This window comes from Adelges cooleyi, unplaced genomic scaffold, assembly GCF_023614345.1.
Source record: "Adelges cooleyi isolate 19-005CV unplaced genomic scaffold, UGA_ACOO_1.1 ACOO_flye_CR_arks_rails_tigmint_CR_PRNA_30, whole genome shotgun sequence".
In the NCBI taxonomy this organism is placed as follows: Eukaryota; Metazoa; Arthropoda; class Insecta; order Hemiptera; family Adelgidae; genus Adelges; species Adelges cooleyi.
Window position 1 is genome coordinate 18,118,566 of NW_026095971.1, and position 24,822 is coordinate 18,143,387.

Here is a 24,822-nt window from a genome sequence, read left to right on the forward strand (position 1 = left end):
TGCGTTGAGTTGCATAATATGTATTACTACTAATCATATTTTTTTTTTTGTTTTATCTTTGAATGCCAATCTCGAATCTACTAAAATCGAAATTCATGGTTATTGCGTACGGTGTAATGATTCTCCGTATGGGAAAATCGAGACCTCTGTGATGATTGTAATAATAATGTATTCCAATAACCTCGAGATAGACTGAGAAAAGTAAGTGCGCTCGTTTCGGCTAAACAGAAACTGAAATTAATAACTGTGGTTATTTTCTCGGACAATATTACATGTAACCGTGGTGGACGATATTTTGTATTTATTTATTATTTATTAAACCCTTCTAGTCAATCAGTGCGGTGTCCTTGGCTCGGGCGGCACACAGCAAAAAAAAAACGATGATTACTCAACTTTCTTTCAATTCCATCACAATATATTAGTACATGTGTGTGCGTGTATATTAGTTTTCTAAAAATGTTATATTATTAAAATATCCGAGCCCGTCTTATCGGGATAGTCCATATTATAATATACCTACTCGCGTTATGGTCTCAAATGAAAAGAAAGCGATCAATCATGCGGCTCGTCTACCGACGGTATCCTTTTTGATAATAATATTTTTATTTGGTCCTAATGATTATGGAAGAGTGAAGAGTGTGTGTGCGCATATGGACCGGTAGGTGCAATGACATTTCTTTCTGGGTAAGGGTATAATATACAGGATGACTCATTTAGGATAAGACATTCAATAACTCTGTTCCTATTTGAAAACGTGTCTGTTAATTAAATATTATATTATTATACAATTATTAAATATTAACTTTTTTTTTTTAAATTTTCCAGGACTCTAATGACTTTTGAAACTTAAATGGAAACATGCATAATTATTATTTAGTTGACTTTTTAAATTAAGAATACTTAGCTGAAAATGTTGACTAGCCGATAACCAGCTTTGGATAATTGCTTAAAAGTAATTATTAAGTCATTTAAGTTTAAAATTTAGGACTGGAGAAAAGGTGGAGTGTAGTATTATTTTTATCGACGCGCACTACACTACTGCATTCCACATGCCGTCCTTAATTTTAAACTTCAATAACTTTAAAAGTAATTATCCAAAACTGGTTATCGACCAGTCAACATTTTCAGCAAATAATTCTCTACACATGTAAAGAATTAATTAAATATATTAAATATTACATTATATATATATGCATAAATTATACATTACCATTTAAATTTTTTAATTTGATAGAGCTCCAGAGGAAAATAAAAAGGATACACATATCAATATTATGCGATCATTGATTAAATACAACTTATACTTAATCAATGGTGCGATATTGTAAAAAAACATAAAATAAAGTGTCTTCAAACAGAAAAACTACAAAGTTGCAAATATTTTGAGAGAAAATTTGTGTCTTATAATGAATTACCATAATATAATATTATTATTACTTTTTTTTCTTTGGTTTTTTTTTATATTTATTAATGTTTTTTATTTTCGGTGTTATACTTTTCAATTAACCGACCATAAACGGAATAGAAACCGATCGCGCCCGGTGAAAATCGCAAGTCACGCGTTATCAAGTGCTCTCCGGATCTTATTGTTCCATCGCATAATGTAAAGTGTCTGCGGCTCATTACGGTCGCGTACGTTCTCCGGGCTCGTTATTATCATTATCATTATTATTATTAGTAGTATTTTATCTATTTTTGCCCCGACCTCCCCCCCCCTTATTTTGTATATGTTATGCGCGCTGTTACCGGCTGCAACTATTCCAAACAGATCACACGAGTACAATCAATCATCTAATTTCTCCTGCACTCTTGCACTATAATCGTAATGCACTATAAAAAAAAAAAGAATAACAATAATACCTAATAATAAAAAACTAACCCGCCGTGTAATTAGGCCCGTTAAGGTTCGTCTCTGTAATAGTAATAATAAAACATAACAATGAGGTTAAAACGGACGCAGTGGTATTTGGTAATCGCAAATAAGGACCGAACGGGGTTGCTCCTAGCAATTAGGTGACCATTCAAGTTTGTGTGTGTATGAATGCACCGTGCATTAGCTTGTTGTAAGTTTTAACGGTTAGATAAATCAAAATATTATGATGTGCATTTGGTCGTATAATTTATCGTTAGGTCATCTCATAATAATGTAACAGAGATTGAAAAATAAAATAAATCTTAAAAAAATGTTTTTTTTTTTAAAATTTGCTTACACTTTGAAAATTGGTCTACTTAAATCGTTGTTTCTCAGATTGATTTCTGTTGTGTTTCATCTGTCCTTTGCCCCAGAAGTTAGGGTTTCTTTGGATCCAAAGACCTTCACCCAAGCTACAAACGATAACAAAAATGTTACCTTGTAATATTAAAGTTTAAAGTGTTGACATCTTAATTTGTTTTAAATCATAAATAGTGTAAATATCAACTATATGTTTTCTGACTGATACAAATGCAGAATAAAGGAATCCGTTATATAGTCAAAAGTTATAGCGCGTATTAGCACATAAGATAAATGAAAACCACTTACCAGTAGTGAATATTAATAGTAGTTAGTACATATTTATTTTGAAACTTTGTAATAAGAAAAAAATTATTCGATTTTTTTAGTATATTACAGGTACTATAATTTGTCATAGTTAATATAATGATTATAATAATAATTACATCATTACCTATAAGTAACCTTAAGGTTAGGTGTACCGAAGATACTTTTTCTTATTCACTTTTCTCTACTTTTTTATAATAGTTAATTAAAATGAAAGTTTAATAAATTCGTAAATTACAGTTTATATCTTGACTAAAAAAACTAAAATAAAACAATTTGTATACTAGTTTCCTAAATAAAAAAAAATATTTAAAGAGACTTTAACGAGGGCTATTTTTTATTGGTTTATGTACTTAGCTTTGGTTTTAGAGAAATAGTTCCTAACGTATTTGTACGGATATATAATATAAAAACAAGGTGTTACTTTTTTTATACAAGACAATCATTACATCTTAAAGATGTAACTTTTCTCTTGCAAACTGGTTAGTGGTTTGTTTATATTGACGAATTTGCAAATGTATCTGTTCTAACGTTCGCAACGATAAGACTATTTATTAAGGGGCAAAGGATAGGCAATATTTGATAAAAGTTTATCTAGTAGTCATTTTAAATATGCCGCAACCTACTTTAAGGCGAAAAAATATTATTTTTTAATTTAAGACGTTTTAAACTAAAATGTTTAGTTATTTTTCTCCGAGTTGTACGGCAAAAGTTTGATAAAAAAGTGACTTTCGTAAAAGTAATTTTCTGGCTTATCTATTAAACGGATTTCAACTTTTTTTTAAATAAAGCCTACGATTTTTTCTATGAGGACTAAAGGTTGATTTTTGATTTAGCTATTAGGAAATTAGTTTTAATTTTAAGAAAAAACTATAAAATACATTCATGGCTTATCATTATTTCAGTCAATAGCACCAATAAACTAAATGTAAATCAACGATCAAGTTTTTACATGATTAAGTGCAGTACAATTGAATTGGCTCCCAAACCGGGGTAGTCGATATTTTTATTCTTAAGGGGATTGAAAGCGGACGTTTTTTTTTTCAGTTTACACCAAAAAGCCTGACAAAATTGCCGTTACTTAGGATGGTCCGATTTCATTTCTGTAAAGAGATATGAGTTCTTTAGCTACTTTACTTAGTTATGTAGGAAAAGAATTTTTGATTTTTTTTTCTTAAAAAAATTGTTTATTCATGTTGAAAAATTAAATTTTTTCAATTACAAGAAACTAATTTTTTTAATTTTTAAATGAAAATCGGGTTACTACATAACCTAGTAAATATTTAAAGTACTGTGTGTTAATTCGTTTTAAAAACGACTGGGATTATATTATTTGACTAATCGAGTGGACTATATATGCACATGTCTAAACCACCTATCCGTATTTTATTATGTTATAGTAAACTATTCTCTATTATATTATATAGTAGTTACGAGTGTATGTAAATTCGTTACAGGGAGTGGCAGAAAATATATTTTTGGCTCAAGCCTTTGCTCGTCCAGTTTTTGAACACATCGCTCAAAGTAGATAATATTTTACAAAAAAATTAATTTAAAAAAAAATACCACCGTCCAACGCGTTAAAACAAAAACGATTTAAAATAAAACGAATATACTTTCTTAATAATAATAATATAGATAAACGTCTCCTCTCACTTTCCGACCCTACTACCGGCGCTATTCCTACTCCGCAATATAATAATAATATGGTATCTATTCTATTACTACTATATAATACCGAGTTGTGCTATAATGTATATATATATATATATATATGTACTGAACTATACTAACGGGCGATCCTCCCACTAAACCGGTGGTACACACACACACGTTTTGATCACAGCCGGTATGCCTGTGTTATGTCGGTTACGGCCGAGAACAAGTTGAGGGCGTCGGGCCAGTGATCACGCCGAGTCGCACGCGCTAAGACCGTCGGTACCGCCGAGGTGTTGAAGATCGAGTTACCTACAGCACACGTTGCCATTGCTTTGAATCAAAAATATTAAAACGTTTAAAAAAACAAACTAATCGCGATAATAATTAAACAACAGAATACTCGGGACGAATAAGAAAATAATAATAATAATAACCGACCAATATTCGGATATATCATATTTGTAGTTGTCGTTAAACGGAACGCAAAAGTTTTGATTTTACATGATTGAAATTTTGTTTTTTTAATCAAACTCCGTTGTCGATTTTCCCATCATGGAGTGCAAAACGTTTAAGTCGACACGATCGGTGCACCGGTGACCGGAGAACGGATTAGATGAAAAGGCCGCCGATCATTTTACATATTATTATTATCTGTGTATTTGCCGCGTTGTGGATTAAAACGGTCCAACAGCCATGTTGATCGTTTCGTAAAAAGGTATATATTTTTTTATTTACCATATTATATAGTTTTGTAATATTAATATAGGACCCGTTTAAATAATAGCTGACCGTTGTTGGTTTCAGCCACATAATATTTTTGCGCGCCCTTTTTTTGACATTTCACTTCTTTGACCAACTTTTACACCATACTAACTTGTACACTATAGTGTACGCGTGTAGGAATACTTTCTACAATGTCGACGACAAATCAATTTACATAAAGTATTGCTAATTTTACACGTAATCTATGTTATAATTTATAGTTCTATATTTCGTGTAAAATGTAAATTAAACCGTGCTACGGGATCGATTTTAACCGCAATCCTTGTAATACACATCAGTCATAAAACAAATTATTCATTTAAAACTAGTTGTATTTTTTGTTAAAATACAAAATTTGGTAAACCGCCTAATCGTAATCCTACCACTATAAAAATTGTCATAAATTATTAAATTATGAATTATATAATTTATGTTCTATGTATAGTGTATAACATAATAAGACATCCATTTAACAAAAGAAAATCATTTTTTTTCGAAAAATAATTATAATTTAGTCATTTATTTTGAAAACTTTATTTATATTTATTTTACTTGTAGAATTCTGTAAAATGACTAAATATTTACCTTTATTAAGTAATTTTCAAAGCTTAATCGAGAATATATATATATATTTAATAAACTTTGTAAAATTAAAATAATTTGCTGAAAATTGTAGCAAATTTTGAATAATTTATTTTAAAAAATATTAAACTTTAAATTTTAATGTTAGGACAGGTGGAAGGGTGGAGCGTATTATTATTTTTATCTGCGCGCATTGCTCAACTCCACTAATCTCTCTTCCTACGTTTTAAGCTGTGATTACTTTAATATAATTAAACTGAAAACAAAATTAAATTAACTTAAAGTGTAATTACTCAAAACTGGTTATGTATCTATCAAAAATGTCAGCAAGTTATTCTTCCTTTGTAAAAATATACTTATTTATAATATACGTTCACATTTAAGTTTCAAAAGTTGATAAAGCACTGGAATATAAATACAAATGTTTACAAATAAAAAAAACTATAAAAATTGTAATCATTTTCCGAAAATAAGGATCATAAATTTATATATACAGAGTATATAGAGTGATCTATAATCCATTTAATGTAAGATCCTTATTTTCGGAAAATTATTACAATTTTTATAGTTTTTCTTTATTTGTAAACATTTGTATTTATATTCCAGTGCGGTATCAACTTTTGAAACTATATATATAAGTTAGGTAGCTGACCCTGAACGTGTTATGTATCATTTAATTCATTGATTACTAACTAAAAAAAATAAATAAAACGACACATAGTAAAATTATGTACTTTCTCAACTTCACGTTGAAGATAAACATAATTAGTAAATAAACATATATGTATATCTTCAGAGTGACCTAGCAATCGTTACAATTTGCAATAATTCTTTAAACAATTTATTTTTTATTATTTATTTGTTGAGAAATTTAAATTGAGATTGTAGACTACAAACAATTTATTTTTGGAATAAATTTGTGTAGCAACAAAAAAAAAAAATACTACTTGTTAAAACTAACAAAACTGTTTAGAAATGAGTAAGGGTTTCTGAAAATGTCTGGTTTGTATCGAATTAATAAGTATATAGTTTTAGGTGTTCTGTGTTTCAATGTGTAGGCGGACAAATTAAAATTATTTTTCCTTATAAAACCCTATAAAAATGGGCTCGTATACTCATACACTTAAATATTCTTTAGCACCGTGGTCCCTTTAACTGGATTAGCTTGCTTGGGCCCTTACAATAATTCCAGTATGTATAGTGTAACATGGGTGTAGGTATGTACTCTAAAAGTTAAAAAAAACTGACTAGGAGTCAATCAGATGCTAAACGGAGTAGGTCCAGTTTTGACAAAAATCAATTTTATACACTGTTTGTAATAGTCGGTTGTTTTGACTTCTAATTAGTAATGTAAACAGTAAAATATATTTATTCGCCTATGGCCCAGAGTTGTTATAAGTATATAAGTCTCAATGCATCATAATAATTAGCTAATGATAAAAACTACTGAATTATAATTACATAAAAACTAGTTTTCTCATATATATTTTTTTTAATCCGTGGATGTTTCATTTAACGAGTTTACTATAACTGTATATAACATGTAATATATGTAAAACTTTTTTTTATTATATATAGTTTCATTGACAGGATTTACTGATTTAAATAAAACGGCTCACGTTTTTATTTTGATTAATTCGCATGAGTAGGTCAATAAACATCATATAATTATAGGTATACCTAATAATATGATAATTAATAATAATAATAATATAAAATAATATGGGTGTCACAGTTATTACTAAAAATGTTACAATTATTTTGCTTATGATTTTTAAATATTGCATTTCGTTCAATTATTTTAGCTTAAATATAAGTTAAAGAAGTAGTAATGTTAACACCACACGACACTTTTATGTCAGATTACAAAAACCAAAATGTGTGTACTTTCAACAGTCAGTTGAAATCAAATGCGTCTTTCCATTTTATACTATGAACTAATGAATATTTATTTAAGGATTCTTTATATTCTTTAACTGTTATGCAAATTGACGATATTATCGTATTATTTTTAAATGTTTGATGAACAATAAGATTACTTACATACTAATTGATGTAATGATGTTCGATAAGTTTAATTATATTGAAAGTATCTTTCAAACCGCGTGTAACGGTGAATTGAGATGTTAGAGAACTTTCTCGGGGCAAGCAAGTGCAGTTTGTAGATACATTAGTTTCCTCCCACACAAAACATGACTTCATTATTACAAATTTGTATATCTTCGCCGTGAGTTAACATTGAAACAATGACCGGAAGTCGGTGTGGCTACCTTGTTGTTATATAAAAATGGCGAGAAATTACAATGATAATAATTGTTATTAAAATTTAATACATCAGTATTTTCTAAGACATCATTGACTGCGGTGCTTTTGATATCATAATTATTATTGTGGTTTGAAATCAAGTGAAAAACATCACAACATTACAGTGCGAGCCCTGAGAAATGGATTTACATTAATTAACAGACTCTTCTATCAATAACGACATGTCCTACACTTATTACGCATACACAACCCACAATAGGTTATATTACTAATTTTTCGAGACTTTCAAAACTTCCCATTTGATTCTCACTCAGTAATTTTATTTTATTTGTACTTTATGGAAAATTAAATTTTTATTTTTCACCTCATCTTAATTATTATGTTGCCGTTTTCTAAAAAAGTCGTATGTGAAATTAAAATCTTTTTAAAAAAATGTATAATATACTTTTTATAATAAACTATAGGAATTAAAATAGAAAACGGCAAATGCGTGAGCGAAACGTTTAAAAAAACGTCACTGATTTATACCGAACAGTTGCCGCTTGATTATCAATGGCAAGGATAGAAAATATTCTATGTCCTGTATGACAGAATACACGGTAGATTTTCAGTCATCTTCGCGTTTATCTTGGAGACTACATTTTATATTCATCGGCAATTAACCTAGCTAACGTGTACTGTCATAAAATTGACTATGTAATTAGTATACGATTACCTATAAACAGTTTTGATTGAATAATGTGTACATATTATAATAAAAATAATGAATACTTTACTATATAAACTTTAATCCGCTGGTATACGTTGATCAATGGTCTGTCATCAACTTAAAATTAATTCACATAGGGATCAGTTTTGAAAAAATTAATGTGTTTTGTAATTTCTGAGTTTTCAAATCGTGTTACTTATGAGTTATGACCTTGATCACGAAACTTTAAGACAAAAATAAAAATATTACAATAGACTTGTTTTAAACCGTGTATGAGGTTTTAATTATTGCAGAATTTTACTTGTCAAGGGATTGATGTACACAAACATATTATCTGCGTATAAGTTTGTCTTAGGTAATCAGATTGATCGGTCCAGGAACGTGATTTACTCATAAGTGTAAAGCACTTAATGTGTAATGTATACTAATTATGTTTGTACACAACAAATAGACGGCATAAATTAAACAATTTATTTTATAGTTATTTTTATTACACTTTGTTGATTTCATGTGTAGTAACCAGTAAGAAAGCAAAACATCCTATAACCGATACGACGATTGCCGGTCGGATTACATCATTTGAATAGCATCTTAATAATATTATATTATTATGTTAACCACGTCGACCTACAAGGGACTCAACCGCTAGTATGCCCAATACTATAATTATTATATACATTCGACGCGAAACCGCTTCTTCTTCTTCTTATTTGTATTTTAATATATTTAGTCATATACTTTAATATATTATTATGAATAATTATTATCCGTCGTGAGAACGTGGCCAATATAGTATTTTTTTTATAGTTGCTGTATTACCACCGCGCCCCGTGTGTGTCAATAAAACTCTTAGCAAATAAAAAAATAAATACATTTTACCTCTACATGAAAAAAACTAGAATCTTGCATATGTTTTTGGGCTAAGAAGACAATTCTATGCTCTTCGGTAAGGGAATATCCCTTTTCTGACACTCCCCACAACTTCACCCTTATCCTCACATTAATTTTCCGGATATCAGATATTCAGATAATTAATATTATTTATTGTATTAATATTCTATTGGCTTCTTATAATATCCTACCCCTATGACCTAAGCTGTAATAAAATATTTTGGACCATTCAGGTAACATTTACATATTTTATGTAACCAATACCGAACGTGTGATAATAGTTCATACATATATTATTATATGTAATATGTATATTATTTCCCGCTTGTTTTTCGACTCAATTGTTTGATATTTATTGATGATGGAAATTAGAAACAATAATATATTCATTAAACGCACGCACACAGTGTATGACATATTTCAACGGGCCTGCGTTTAAATTTTAAATTTTATTAATTTATATAGGTTGGGCACTTGTCCCTCTATTTCCCAGCCGAGCACCGCCCTTGGCTATGGCTCAGCAATTATAAAATTCACTCAAAGACAGCTGTTAATACAATGCAACACGATAATATACAAAACAATTTTATAATGCATAAAAGCATTGACGCCGAAAATTTAAATGCACAGACAAGGGTTTCCAAATCGAGCGACCTCAATTTTAATAATAAAACATTTGCTTAACACATATAATAATAAGATAAAATTTAATTATCATGTTGCCTGTATCAGAGTCTAAAGTCTAAACACATATTTTTCATTTAAACAGGCAATGGCCTGACCTTGTATTTAGGCGCTACTATAACTACATAAAAGCAAAAATACTTTCAATGAGTTAATAAAAAATTCCTTAAGAAAATAAAGTTTAACAGATTTTTGAGAATATTGTACATGTTACAATCTCACTACAGATCTATCTTTAGTTTAATTTTCAGACCTTAAGTTCCAAAACTTTGCTTTAAAAACTTTCCATCCCTTCTAGATGAAAAGGTATTTGATATTTTTTGTTTGTCAACGTATATTACTATAGATAACGGGTTTTTTGTAGTTGAAAAATATGTACATTTTCGAGTGTCTTTTTTTTTGAACTTTGAAGACGATTAATAAATGGTTAGATGTGTTAAAGAAATTTTGAGTCCAGATTCGGATTTAGCGAAACAAAACCAACAAATATATGTTCTTCGGTTCTTACTTATTGTAGCAAAATCGTATTGTACAGTGTTATATATAAAGTATATGTAAATACAAATTGAGGTAGGTATCTAAAAATAATCAAAAACACAGTTGTTTCTTGATGGCCACTGTGGCGGTAAGGGGTTAATTAATTAATCTTTGTCAATAACACTCAAGCCTCGGTAAGCCAAAAATAATGTTAACATTTTGACGTTTTAATACACCGTCATTGGAATAATTGTACAGTACGGAGTAATTTAAATATAATAGCCGACGACGAAGGAGGTCTTTATTATTACACGGTAATAATAATATTGTAGTATAGGTACCTAGGCTATGGTCGATGGATGGCTCGTGGGACGAGGGTCATAGAAGCCATTCGCCGCGAATTGATGAATGTATTTAAAATAAATTAATTTATTGCCGCTCGACAATAACACAAGTAATATACTACATATTATTTATATAGACAGTACTATTTCTACGGTAGCTCATGTTTCGGTTAATTAAAATAGACAATTGCGGCTTCATTAATATATATATATATATATATATATATAAGTATAGCTATAACTTCTCTCATATAGATGTCAAAGTGCTTATTTCTTGAACGAGCAATAATTTTCGACGGAAACTCCGCGTTATTTCCGTGTTCACCCGAAAATTCTGCACAGTTTTCACTTTATATTATTTTCGACGGTCCAAATAATGTTTTCTCCTACGCGTCTACGGTGCGAAACAATTGATAACAATAGAAATAATTAATGGTAGGTATGGACTAAACGGTATGCAAGTATAAACCATAATATTATGCGAAGAGTTCAATCACTCCAAGCCACAAGGAACAAGCTCTTTAAAATATGTATGTATAAATATACTTGGAAGTATTCTTTTATTTAAGAATTTCGTGTTAAGAAAAAGAAAGTTTACGATAATTATTGTAAATAAGATACCGCAACAAGTCATACCTACTAATGGCTTACGATTTGTACCGTTATAATATGAAATATCAATAATAATAAATGATATACAAAATATAAATGTTCATAATTAAAAATTCATTCTTGTTCGAAGTGAAAAACTATAACTACGTGTACGTCTTACAAGTATGGAAATTCGACATTAATAATTGAAATCAAACCAAAGATAGCGATTTCGCTGGATGGCATTTATCAGAACGGTAGAAATCAATCGACATGATTTTAATTTTTTGATGTTTTTCACATCGTTAAAAATCGATCGAAAGTCATAATATTACGTGTGTGTGTGTCTACTGCCTACAGCCATAGTGTATGTTTTATATTATACATTATACATATTTATGAATTATGATTATTATCTAAAAAAAAATGCTACCAAACCGTTTTCACAGTTGAATAACCAACGTCATAACGTGTCTTGTTTGTAGGTTAAAAAATGTATTTCGCACAATTATAATAATTAAGTTGTATCTCCACTATCTGGAGATAGCTTGCGATTATATAATAATAATAATAATATAGTGTTGGTGATTTCACGAGCGGCGGTAACCGAATAAAATATGTCGGGGGCTTGTAATTATTATTATTATATATTGTTGACAATGTGTATGTTAGTTAATAAAAAAATAAATAAATAATAGGCTATAAAGGACAAGATGGGAAATATATATATATTTATATGGAGTTGTGTTATGAGAAAGAAGAAGAAAATCATTACGATTGCGTCATTTGTTATAATGGTTTTTTAATAAAAACACACACACACATTGATTGGAGGAAAAGCAAATGAAATGGGACGGAAGGAAAGGTGTGCACCATATGCCTGTGCTGTGGCCGAGATTGGCAAAACGTGATAATCATGGCTACAGTTTGAAATTAATGATGCCAAGAAGGAGTACGTATACCGTACATAATACCTATAATGAACGAATGAAAATCGAATAGTTATACATACAGAGAGAACTTCATATAGTAAACAGGTGCATGCCAATCTATCGGTTACGTTGTAATATACATGTTATAATATAATGAATAGCGTATTGTGCGGAATTAAATACAAACCGGTAACTAGTTTTACCAGTGCAAATAAAAAAAATAGTCTTGAACATATCTTAATATCTTTATATATATATATATATATATCGGCTTAATATAATCATTTTATACGAATTTGGCTTAGATAATAATAATAATAATTACACAACATTCAAATTTTTGTCTTTTTTAGTATTATCTAGAGCTTTATCAACTTTTTAAATTTAAATGGTAACATATATATTTTATTAACTTTATAAATTAAGAATAATTTGCTGGAAATGTTGGTTAGTCGATAGGTAACCAGTTTTGAACAGATAGTTTTAAACTTTAAAACTATTTATCCAAAACTGGTTATCGGCTAGTAAACATTTTCAGTAAATTATTCTTAATATAAAAAGATAATAAAATATAGATGTTACCATCAGAAAAGTTGATAAAGCTCTAGTAAATACTAAAAAAGATCTTTGAAAAGATGTAAAAAAAAACGAAACATTATAAAATTTCAATTGTTTCAAGAGTAAACTAGTGTAGTTCCGTTAGCTCGGGCATAAAAAGAATCATGCAGTAAATTTTAGCTACTTTATGCTGGCTCTTCCGCAGGATACTTCGTTCTCGGTACATTTCTTTGGCAGTGACTTTAAGTAATAACATGATAGGTATTATATATTATATACTACAACAGCGACGGTGTTATCATTCTTCTCACCACTATATACGGCTATCAGGCATTATATATTATATTATTCTGCAGAGAGTTTCGCAGATTTATACACACACATACGCCATACGTATACATAGATTTCGTTTTTCTGTCGTCGCAATAGAAGAAAAAAAAATTCCTCGTACGTACATAATACAATATTTATACATTTTTTTTATAATGCACGGATTTCGGTCGATTTATGACGTTTGTAAATCGCGGCATAAAATAACAGCCGTAAAATTGGGATTTACTCTTTCGTCTTGTTCATACATCACCCACGGGCTATAGTATACCGAGTGATAATATTTATACTTACTTACCTATGACATAATTGACACGGTGTGTATAAATCGTATACGGGTGTCGAATAGCGGCTGTTTTCAATCGTTAACGCACATATAGACAACATAAATACAAACCACAGCACGTCGAGTGTGTGTATGTGTGTGTAATAGTATGTGCACAAACGACTTATGTGGTCTTGTCGTTATGTACGTTTTCTTAGACCAATTGTTTGCGATATCCATCGGTTTGCGTTTAAGATCGGCCATGTGATTTTATCACAGGCTACCGTTTTTGCGATTATAATCATCATCAGCTGTTTGTTCCGCCGGCTACCGTTGATATAACTATACTAATCGATTCAGCCACCTAAAGTTCATAACAATTACCTGTTTATCACTTAAGTCTTGATTTTTGGTCAAACTTACAAGTTCATGTGGAAAACTACCTACCAGTGTTGGGACTTGGCACCACATGATCATGCAGCAATGAGACACAATAACCATGGCTCTCTCTAACGACGGTCTTTCCAACTATCCGAAAAACCTTAGCATGTATGTATGTGATTTTCTAGTATACAATTACTACTAGACCATATTTACTGTAGTTGTCTGTTAATCCATCTAAACACAACAATCTACACAATTTATAGGAAGTTGAGTGTCCAAGTATCAAAAAATATCGTATCGTGTCTTTAAAAAAAACCCAACAAGTCGAATCACACCAAAGAAAGACAAGCGCAGGTGGATCAAGTATCCAACGAAGCTACTACATCTTACCACAATAATAATTTGTCCTACTGCAACGACAGAAGCAATCAGCACTGTCAAAAATGATATAATGAAAACATGACAGAACTATTGGATAATCGTTCACTCCTCTCTCAAATAAACTCAGAGCTGTCAAAGTCAATGTCCACAAATGGAAATATCAAAAGAAAAAAAGAAATGACAATCATGCGTACAATAATAGGGCACACCCATCCAACCCACTCATGTCTCATTATCCCACTCATGTCTCATTACTCATGTCTCATTATTATATCAAGAAACCGAAACCTACATATGTGTGCAGAGTGAACCTATCAACTAACATATCATTGATTTACTGAAGAATCCAACCTCACTGGAACAGGCCCTCGACCAATAGAGAATTCCTCGAACATGTCTGTAAACTGTTCCATATAATAAACCTGAAACATAAATAATTGTAAAAATTCCACGTTATATTGTACAACACTTACATTTGAGTCATATTTTGTAATCATTTTTAAGCATAATTAGGCTAAAAACCGACGTTGTCGAAGCCTTATATTATAATGATAATAAAAAACAGAAGCGCACAGTTAAAAAAGTATTTTGGGCTATTTGAACAACGATATACCAAACTAATATTTTGTTAAAAAAATATGTGCCAAGGGTCGAGAGAAATGAAACAATGTCAATATATATACATATATATATATTGTAATTTTAACCACAACGTCTCTCTAAAGACAGCCCTTTGCTTTATTGTGTAATATTCCTGCAGCGATAGGCGCCAAAGATATAATATTTTAATTTCGTTGGTTTGTTTTCGTTCGAATCCGTTTGCGCCTGTGCATAAATATACTTAAGATCAACGCACGCAATCATACACAATATTATTTACCCGTGAAGTATTATAAGTCTATTATTATGCAAACAGAACGTATAGTGTGTACACACTCGGTATAAAAGTCATTTAAACGATATCGTACGCGTGATAAGTGCTCGCGCGTTTTCAATAGCCGATTATTATCTTTGGAGCTCGGGCTTAGTGTATAATATTGTTTTGAAAACGCCCATATGGACCCCGAACGGCGTTGACCACTTGTTATACTTTTATATTATGTTATATTTTAACACGTTGCTTTCTACAATGTTATCCTACTGAGAAAACGAACAGTTGCGTTGTCACAGTGATCGATTATGTTTTTTGTAGGACATAATTTATTATTCGTGAAAGGATAAAGTCGACACAAAACCTTACCACGGATATCTTACTACGGTAGTCGAGAAGAAAAAGAAATACAACTATACATTTTAAAGAAAAAAAAATGTACTAAGTACACATTTAACAGATATTTATAAATTATAAGCATATTGTATATTCATGTTATTTTAGCTTTGACGCGGAGCTGAAAAAGTATTGTTTTTACAATGATGCTGTTATTAATTTTCATTTTCGATATTCACGACAGTTTCTATACCGCTGGACCGACTTCTTCGTGTAGCAACTCTACAGATCATTTTCTCGAAAATCAGTTTGATCAGAGCGTTATGTACATCTACTAGTTAGTAGGATTATATATTTGCAAAATAGTTTTTTTGTTCAAATTTTTTAATGTTACAATAACAACAAATTATCATAATGAATTACCAAAACTGTATCACTTAATGTGGGAACTGGAATATACTCATAGTATATTATGTGGAGGAGAGCGCCTTAATTGAAATTACAATTACCCAAAGACATTGTCAGTGTGTCTCGTACACTCATGCTTCCTATTCACATTTAAGGTGCGGCTATACAGGAACGCTTAATTCTATAGCGGATTCATGAGATAGTAGGTACCAAAATGATATTATAATAAGCGTTAAATTTTTAATATGTCTCGAGTAATTTATTCCTGTATTATGTATTGCGACACTAATGGTATGTACGGGTGTTTCTGTGTTATTAAATTCTGTTTTGTCCAAGTTATACCATAGTTAGTTGGTAATTTGATGGGTATTCTTTTTTTATTTTTTTTTGAAACGCAAGATCAAAGCATAATATTTTGTTCAAACACTTTGACAAGTACCGCGCTGCGTTACACGCTCATGATAAATATATATGTATGTAACATTAATCTCAGAACTCCTGTAGTTGCATAAGCCAAAGTGTTATGATGAAAATTCTAAATCGATTTGACTTCATCAACGTTGGGGTGGGCTGATCATGATAATTATTCGGATAAAATCATAATCACCGCTGCCTATACGGGTATGACCTGGCGTCGAGCAGTGAAACTCAGAAGGATTACAAGTTGATTTAATACACTCGTTTTCTCTAAAACCAATTAAGATTATATGTTTTGGATTTTGTGTTTTTACAACATCTTTGTATTTACTACTCTAACCTATTTTTAGTTGTGTGTTTGTAAATTGAAACATTTTTTATTTTTAAACGGCACTGCTCTTGCATTTGTGTTTATTTAACATGCTAATAACTGCAAAATTGATTGTTTCTGGTTCTCTGTAATTTGGTTAAGCCGGCGATTGTCGAACTAATAGGTACGCAAAATACATAAGTCGCTATTTAAATTCATGCCGTTGCACGGATCTGTTTCTATCTATTTGCACGGATCGGTTTTTCTACTTATGATTCCTTATTGTTTGATAAAAAAAAAAAATACTTTGATGGCGCACTTTGCCCTGCCTGACCCGGTAGGTATTATGAAAGCCCCAAAACACAATCTAATGCTGCGATTGAATTCACGATCGCTGTCAAAACCTAACGGTCGGATCGTGATTATCCCAGGTTGAATCCAAATACCTAATTCGCTTTTGCCCGAAGCCCGGAAGAGATCTCCGTTCAAGCGGTATACATATTATTGTTATGTTATATTTTATGGAACATCGCCGATCACAACCATGCACACACGTATATAATGTGGGTATTCATATGAATCACTTGTCGTTGATGTTCGTCTATGTTTATTATGCATAATATACAGGGAAATTAAATTATGATAATTATAATCTATTATAATGAAGAAAAAAAAGTGAACGTCCGGAGGCGTCGGTTTTTTGGCGTTCACGACGATAAAACAAAAAAAAACACATTACGGGGTTTCCAGTTGCGTCGGTTTGCTTCTGGGCTACATGCCTCTATTCCAAATCCACGAAGACGACCCGTAGGTATAATTAGGATCCCCCAACACCCCCCTCGCGAAATCCTGTCATAAATTATCGACGATTCGCAGTGAAAACTTTCTTCTCCAACCGAGTTCCACGTGCACTTGCCTTGAGAACAGATCACGACCGGGAAAGATGCGGAGACTGTCGGCCTGTATGTTCCTCTATAGTATATAATATTTATCCCTATGTATATATGTCTGCTGCTTTGAGTAATGTAATGTTAAATGTGCAATAATATGGTTGTACTGGATGACGTCGGTCGAGGTACATCGAACCAACGTGAAACATTCTTTATGAGTACTGCGAGTGTAAGTGTCTCATGACTCCTCCGAGCCCTCACCTCTTTCAAACGCTAACGTCAAGAAATATATTGTAGACTTTCGCTTTTATGTTATAAAAAAAAAAAAAGTCAGGACAGTACCTAATGTGGGAGGTCGCGGTCACGTGTTTGAAAGTGATAGAAGTACTTTAAAGAAATCGGTTCTACATAAGAGTGTAATTATTAACACGGTTAGAACACAAGTAGAAACAAAACGATTTAGTTTTTGACGTTAAATAATTTAGCCCATGGAGTACCACCACTGCATGTTATTATTCTTTCAGCTTTAATAACTATTGTAAACGAATTGTTTACAGTTTGTGTATTAGATGTAAAAAAAAAAATCTTTTAGCGAAATCAGCGTTTAAGTCACTTGGATATTGATCAAATGAGTGTACATTTGTTTGGTCAATACTATACACTGTATAGGACTTATAAATGTACTAGCAGTGGGAACTAGCTAGTATATTATGTGTATTACATTTTTAGGCTACCGATGACTACAGTTGAAAATTAAGAAATTCTCTGTAACTTTTATTATTTTTTGTTTACCATAAAAAAATGATTTAGGCATTGTTCAGATAAAACTAACATGTATCAATAATATCTGATTTAATCATCTCAATTGATTCATCGACTTATTGTGTTTATTGAATGGACTATAAAATATAATAGTACAACAATCGTGTAAGTTGGAAATAATATACACCATTACTGTGCCAAATAATTAGCAAATTTTAGTAAAATTATAACTGTCGTTTCTTAGATCACACAAGTTTGTGTATCGCGGTAATATTTGAAAAACATGTGATTGTGATCACATTTTATAAAATTATACAGATCTGAGAAGTAGGTACCTACCGAAAACACCTAGGTCCTAATGAGACAATCTGTTCTCCGAGCTTCCTGTTTTGATTTATATGCCTATATAATATATAATCTGCGATCTCCCATTGCTATACATTGCCGCGTTTCTTTTGGAGTTGTATGCGTTTGCCCGAGAAATCCATCGGCGCTAATTGGCACCTATCTATTTCCTATATCGAATCGCGTTATCGGCCGAACATGATCAGCTGTTCTGCATACTATTATTATTATTCGTATAATGTACTATCATGTATGTATACTAGATAAGCAGTCACGGTTTGCCGTGCACATTTCAGTAATAGGTATATCCCAACGTTTCTTTTCCTGAACATCATATTATTATATTATGATATTTTGTACTTGCTTGCCGGTCGGTAGTAATCGAATGGCGCCAGCCTAATGTGAACGTTATTCTCAGGGACTTTAAAGCCGTTGTTAAACACCAATGGAATTCGTTTTATCAACAGCCAACGCGTTGCTTAAGTAAGTGCCCCCCCCCACCTCTCTGGTTGTGCTAAGACAATTCTTACTAGAAGCGGTAAATATAATTGGAAAACGTGAATTTATTGACAGAGGTTATATTTGCATCGTTCGTTGTTCGTATCTTACAGTTGTACGCAGAGTTGGGCATTATTCGAATGATTTTTTATCTTAATAGTTCATTTTTTTTCTTCAAATAATTATTATTTAAATAAAAAATTTAAATTAAATTATTTATTTGGAGTTTTTTGAATATTTTATTTTACTTAGGCTAATTATTTTGTTGTTGACATTATTAAAAGAAAACTTTAATACTTGAACTAGCTAAATAATTCTACATTTTATTTTTAGCTCTTAATGGATTTAGGTTTTCGATAACAAGGTTTTTCAAAAGCTTCATTAAATACCAGTTATAAGTAACAATGTGGCATATGTAAATGAAACCGGATGCTTTTGAAATCAATGAGGTTAACATAAAATAAAAAATAACCGTGTACGATAACCAATTTATTTAAGCATATTTACATATTACATATATTATCAATTGTAACAATACACTTATATTATAAAATGTGCGGTATAATATCAGAAATGAACTTTTTTTTATATACAACTAATATTCAAATTGACTTATTATCTTGAATAAAAATGTATTTATGCTCTAAATATAATACTTTTATTTGCATAAAAATATTATTCGGATGAAAAATTATTTGTAAATATCATCTTAGATTTTCTGGAATAAAAAATGATTCATATAAATCATCTTAGGGTTTTTATAATTCAACTTCATTTGATCTTAAATAGTATCAAACAAAGGGGGATCACTCGAATATGTATGTGATCTTACATAATACGCATTTATATAATATGTGTAAATATACATTTCTTAAACGCACACACGTGGCTTGGGAAGAACGACTCTTGGGTATAAGAGCATAGGGTCACGGTTCACGCGCCGGATGTCCAAGTGGATTTTTCAAGTCGATTGACAATCTGGCCATTATAACAACTGGAAACGACCGACGATTTAGTGACTTGGCTAGAATGCCAACGTGCTCGGTAAGACACAATCGGGCAAACTACATATAGCACAGTAAAAAAAAAAAACACTCAACAAAACGACTCTGTAGTTTGTCGAGTAATTGGAATTTTAAATAACTTAATAAATTATATAATATTATGATAACATTATCGATACAATTTTCGAACACAATTAATAGCTGCGTTACCTAACTTAACCCAAGAACTTATTCTTATGTTATTACAGGTACTTTTTTATAAGAATGTTGAACGCGTTATGTTTAGAAAATCAGAAATGCCTCAGTGCGCATTTTTAAAATGTCTGCGTTATTTTTTCCACAATATATTAAATATTTAATACTACATAATATAGATGTCCAACTGGTGGCGTTTTTTCAAAAAAATTGTTTTTTTGATAAACGAGCAAGACTATAAAAATAATTAAATAAACTTCATAAAATTGTACATCCGTTATTGTGACGTATTGTGGTTGGGGTTTTATGTTGCTACTCGTTTATAAAACCGGTATACTATTTATAATGAATAGAAGATTATACTACGTGCAAACTGAATAAATACATTGTACAATGTGTAGGTATTGTGATAAAATATTGCTGATTATTGGAATATCTTTTAACAGCTGAATTATGTATGATGTAAGTACTTTTATGATTTTTAAAAGATTAATTGCGTGATTGGTCCGAAAAGGAAGCATACATATATATTCAATAAATAAATTAAACCAATGTGTGAAAGTATTGATTTGACCACATTTTTCCATCGTACATGATGTTTGCTGTTACTTTTGTATCAGGGGGTCAAAATAAGTAAAACATTTTGAAGAAAGCAAAAAGGTGAGTTGCAGTGTGACCAGAATAACGAAATTACACATCTCTGTTAGATATATATTTAATTTGTTTTACTACAGCGACCGTGTGATACAAATTGCTTAACAAATTATAATATTATTATCATATAACGTCTATCGTATTTATCTGTATAATTGATAAACATTATCGATACACAAAGACGATGGGATTAAAAATATACTTATTATTTCTCTTATACCGTCTTCTGGTGGGATTCGGTAAACGACCAACGTCGATGGCCCATGTATAGCCAACATTATTCAATTACAATGGCTGGCGGCTGCAGATGTTTGAAGTCATGTAATAATAATATCATTAATAATATTAATGTCGGTCGTGATCGAGATGAACACGTCTCGCGGGCTTAACGACAATTTAATTGTTCTTACGAAAAAAAAAACTTAATCTATTGGGCTTCGAGACACCGACGGGCAAGTTTAATACCAGCTATGGTTTCTTATTGACGGGATCTTGGCTCTCATAAATCACCGCACGAATCAGGTATTTCAATACTTTATATTATATTAGACGTTCGCTGTGACGTTTACCCGGGACGATCAATACGCCAATATTAATAATAGTCCTGACAATGGCGAAAGTGTTCAGATTTGTTTTTTTTCTCGCGTTATGTAAACCGTTAACCGCGTTCGCCAATTAGTCAATACATCACTGGTTGGTGCGCAGCTCGTTAGGTTTGTGTATACAACACCACTACAGGTTGAATAGGTATACGCGGTTTTGATAGTAAAAAAAAATAATAATATATCATACCATCTACACAGACAAGCATACATTTTTATTGTAAGGATTTTTTTCAACTGCACATGATATATAATATATATATATTATTTTCAATCGACTCATGTAAACTTTTGCCCTCTTATTAAAAACCACCACCCCCCCCCCCTTTTTAGTAAGACCCTCCCCTCATTTTGTTAATATTTACACAGTATCTGTGGAACAACATATTTCCATGCACATACCTCAATACAATTCTCGAACATGTCCGTCTTACAAATCCCACCGAACAAATTATGGCCAAAATAACCCCCTCGAAAGGATTCCGAGGTTGGGAAATATTGAACTATTTTCATTATTATAATAGCATCTATATTTTTCATAAGTTAACCGGTTGGTGATAATGTTAAACATTTCGTTTTAGAATTAATTTTGTTATATGTTAAGAATATCTTACAAAATGTCCGTTGTACATCTAATATTTTAATTATCTGATTACTGTACTTGAGCCAATATGAAGCTCATAATATCAATATGACTTTGATCAAACAGCATTTGTCAACAAAACATTTTTGTGTCCGTGTTTGTTTTAAAATTGTTCTACGGGGTTCTTAAAAGAGGCATTTAAAGGTAAATAAAAAGTGCCAAATCATCAGCATCAGAACACACTGCAAGAGTATAATTTTCATTTTACTGTCCTACACAATTATATACCCTCTTAATGCGACAGACGATGTAATGGCGTGTGAAATTTTTTAGATAGCCATTAATCATTTTGAAAATGTAAATAATATTATGTTAAAATACCGGCGGAGAGTGACATGTGCATTTTGTCATAATATCAACCGGAACAGGCGCGGTGGAGTGGGCTCACGTGGAAACAAATGATTATAATAATAATAATTGTGCTATTAGTAAAAGTGTTCTCGTTCTAATCGAGATTATAATATAAACTAGATTTTTTTTTTTTGTAACACTTAAAACATACAATTACTCATTACAATACAATACTATGCGCGCATGATTCAATACGATTAGTGAATGACTTAACGGCACACACAATAGAATTTTATACTGCGTTATGGTATTATTTTATACTGATTATTATAATGATATGTACATGGACGTGTAACGAAACCGGCAATGAGACTCTAACAGCGAAGGACGTAGATTTCGTAGAAAGGTCCTTTGAAGTCTCAAGTCTTAGGCGCTCGTTTTGGTTTGAAGGTGAGGGTTCGGTTTTCAAAGAGATATTGCTTTCCGTTTCAACGCAACACCTAATTAAAACGTTTTAGATAAATTACACGATAACGTACCGACACCGTACTTGGAGAAATAATAAGCTACTATAATTATAATTTAATTGTTGTACTTTTACTCACAAGTATAACATGTAGTTAGATAATAATTAATAGTGTATCATGTATTGTATTTATTGCCGAGATAATATCGCATTATTTTTGTTCCAAAAAATTCTTCATACAAAAAGTGTTATTTTATTATTATATTATAGTCGGTTAATTAGCAGTTACCTTCTATACTTTGTATATAACCATAACACGGTTCAATCATTACAGTTGTGTTAATGACAGTCAATGAAAACATTATAATTCACATATCTGATAATATCTTTTTATATATAATGAAACATTGTACCGATGAGAACATACATTTCGATAGGCCATCGATTACAAAACATCGTTCATTAGATTAATACAGTACTGTATAATAATAACAATTTGCAACATAGGGGTACTTACTAATCACTGGTGAAGATTTGTCATACCGTTAATATTGTAAAGATACAAAAAACATGTGTAAAAAAAAAAATTGTGTAAAAATGTGTTGTTCTCAACTCGTTTAATAGAAATATAAAGGTTCAAATTTCTAAATCCTAAGACTGAATAAAACGTTATTCATATATTGTGTGTATGTCTATGAACCGATATGATAAAAACCGATTCTTAACTCATTGACGTTACGGACCGAATATTTGATTTACTATTGTTAAGACTTAAGTTCTAGTGTCTTTACAAGCTATGATTTAACCTTTTAGATTAAAACGAGTTGAACTTTGATGAGACCACCATGTAGTCCTACCGTGCGTGCGTCAAATAAAGTGTGACGGGAATCGCGAGATCAAAATCTAGTAGATGATTTTGTATTTGAACAATGAAGCGTCACTATTATCATTAATCCATCTTCTTATATAACAAGAGCAAGGTTCCATAGCTGCATATGTTATTGACTGTGTGGCAAACCACGATGACGACTATACTTACAATGATATGGTCTATAATTGTATTGTTCGTTATTTAAGCGAAGCCTAAAGGTATTACACTAAACTGTCATGGTGTCATCGGTATTAAAATCGGCTGATAACCTTTATTAGTTGACCATTATACTAATGTACACACAATTGCAAATTTTACACAGTACAAACCGCTTCTCAAACAATCTCGAGTAAGGTAGGTAAAAAAAAATGACAAAACAACTTCTGACATCCTATTGCAAAATTGTTGTATTTGATACACAGGAATCGGTTTAAAGCTTACAATAACTATGTAAAACTGGATGGATACTGTTTAAGTGGCATTACTAAGATCTCACTTTTTTATTTTAAGTTTGGTTTAAAATTAATATAAAATGATAGGAGTACACTATAGTAAGATCCAGAATGTAAATTTATCGATTTCTTATACATATAAGAAATCGATAATTTTAATAGCTCATTATAATGTATTAGACTAACGAACATCATTAGCCCACCTAATGAATTTCAAGAGATCACTCATTAAGTATGTAATAAACGTAAACAAATCACGAAACATATATTCTTTTTAAATTGGTACATTTTAAGCTTAAAATTTACAATTTTTTTTATATACGTTTAAAAGTGTCAATTATGTTAAAATATAGTTTTTATAGATGGATATTTGTTATTTCTTTATTGCGTTTATTTAGTATGAATTTTGTATTAAAATATATGTGCAAATATAATATGTGTTATTGTGGTTGTA

General features: G+C 30.8%; 1 protein-coding gene across 1 annotated transcript in view; it reads left to right on the top strand.

Annotated features, from left to right (window-relative positions):
* Positions 1 to 4,409: 4,409 nt before the first annotated feature.
* The window catches only part of LOC126838721 (mucin-2-like), a 50,980-nt gene continuing 30,567 nt past the window's right edge, over positions 4,410 to 24,822 (top strand). Inside the window, exon 1 of the mRNA XM_050573376.1 lies at positions 4,410 to 4,913. The gene's annotated coding sequence lies outside the window, so the exon portion shown is untranslated. The remainder of the gene's footprint in view (positions 4,914 to 24,822) is intronic.